This window comes from Eurypyga helias, unplaced genomic scaffold (assembly GCF_000690775.1).
Source record: "Eurypyga helias isolate BGI_N326 unplaced genomic scaffold, ASM69077v1 scaffold17079, whole genome shotgun sequence".
Classification (NCBI taxonomy): Eukaryota; Metazoa; Chordata; class Aves; order Eurypygiformes; family Eurypygidae; genus Eurypyga; species Eurypyga helias.
This window is the reverse complement of record NW_010274134.1, coordinates 1-2,309: the sequence shown is the minus strand read 5'-3', so window position 1 is coordinate 2,309 and position 2,309 is coordinate 1.

The following is a 2,309-nucleotide window of genomic DNA, read 5'->3' as shown; positions in this document are numbered from 1 at the left end:
TAAAAGGGCCTGGGAGCTCCACCGCCTGCCGCTGGCTGTGATCCAGGCTCATCCGTACGCACCAGGCATTCTGGGGAGAGGCGGAGAGCTGCACGGGGCTGGGGGAAGGGCTCCCCGTGGCAGAACCCCCCCCAAGGACACGCGGTGCTGGAGGAGGGGGTTTCTCGGTAGCAGTCACACCAGCATCACGTCGTTACTGACACAGGTGGCGACAACGGCGGCGACAACACCTGTGAGCCGGGGGGAACCTTCACCCACAACCTCCCCCCATCTCTCCCCCGGAGTGGGGACACAGCCCCAGGCAGTTGTGGCAGCAGGTGTGGGCCACCACCGGTGTCACGTCTGCTCCTCCACCATCACCCTCGCACAAACAGGAGTGACGAAGGCCCGTGCTTCCGTGGTTTTTCCTTCCCGTAGCTTGTGGACACTAAACTCCATGCATTTTGGAAGGTCTTGGTTCACATCCCGGTGCATACAGTCCTGCTCCTGTCCGGTCCCTGAGATGCCAGTGTACCTTGGGAGCGGGTTGAGGCCCACCACTCTGCTAAACAAGGCATCATCAGGGTTTAAGGAGGGGTCAGTTTGGGAAATTGTATGAGGGAAATGAGCTCAGGGTCAGTGACGGTCAATATAATGATCATGGCAAAGTGCTGGGCACAGCATCCTGAACCAAAACCCTGCTCCTGCAGCCAGACCCGTCTCTTTAAATAACTGCTCGAGTACCCACATCTGCTCCTCTTTCCACTCACACGGGTGTCCCTAGCAGAGGGACCATCCCATACCACCCGACACCGGCGTGGGACAAAGCAGCACGCTGGGTGAGCGTCCATCGGGAGCTCCTCTGGCACCACGGCCATCTCCAGCAGTTCCGATGCTCTCCTGAGGCTCTGGCAGCTGAACCAGAAACACAAGCCTTGACTTCTCTGGCGAGAGGATCAGCCTGACAAAAAAATGACTACGCTAATAGGGCCCATCTGGCCCAGCACTGAGTCCCTCAAACCTGGCCTGTGCAGGACGGGTAGCAGAGAATACCGCCACGGGCGGCTGGGAGAGAAGAGAGGTTCCCGTGCGCCTGGTACCGTGTGGATGTGCGGCCCTTAGCTCAGCAATCCCAGTTCTGCTCTCTTCCAAGGGCTGGAAGAGGCATACTGTGTCCCCATTCACAGTCAGGATCACACCCTGCTGTTGAAGCAGAAGGTCTCTCCACCCATTTCCAGGTGGCCTGGCTGGCATTCCAGCAGACGTTCTCCCATCCGGATGGGCACACCACAAGTTGTAAGCCTTCCTCAACACTGCACACTTCCTCAGTAGGTCTCCTGACCTCAGCAGTCACGACCCTGCCCTACTCGACTTGAAACTCACCTCCAAGCACAAACCGCTCTAGGCTCCAACCTCATAAATCACCTTTTTTAGCAGCTCTCCTGTCTGTATTTCACATGATGACCTTCTTTGTTCCCCAGAAGCCCTGACTGAGAGACAAGTCATCCACAGACTGAGTCCCGGGTGGGCTTTGCTTTCCATCTGAGTGCAATACTGAAAGCCACAGTGTGGGCTTTAAGGCAGTACGGAGATGGAGGCTCAGACCAAGGAAGAACAAGCTTGCACAATACCTAAGTGTCAACTGAGATGTACCCAACGCGTCCCCAGCTGGAGTGGACGGCAGAAACACCTTGCCCAGGCCTCGGCTGCGGTAACTCAACAGCACGCTCCCTTTCTGGCACAACACACCGTCTTCACAGCCTGTGCAGCAGGTAACGCTTTGGCAACAGCACTCCTACGTGGCACTGGGGACAAAAGTGAATAGCCAGGTGTCCCTCTGAGATCACTTTTGTCTGGTCCCTTCCTTGTGACTTCCCAGGACTTTGCAGGCTGCGTTGCATCTATCCTGGTCCTCCTTCTCAGGAGGCATGAAAGACTTCTCCCTTTGCCAGGTGTGACAAGGGTGTATTTACCCTATGCAAAGGAATAGGGTGACACAAACCACAGCGATATACAGCTCCACAATATTTCATCATGTGGGGACAGCTCATCAGAGTAGCCCTGAGATGACGGCAGGGCTCAGAAAGGCATTGTCGTGGTTTAGGCCCAGCCAGCAACGGAGCACCACACAGCCGCTCGCTCACTTCTTCCCCCAGTGGGATGGGGAGGAGAAAATATCAGTTATGGTCACGGGCAAAACAGACTTGACTTGGGGAAGAAAAATCAATTTAATTTGTTACCGATAAAATCAGAGCAGGATAATGAGAGACAAACCCAGAGCACAAAACCCCTTCCCCCCACCCTACTCTTCTTCCCAGGCTCAGCCTTGC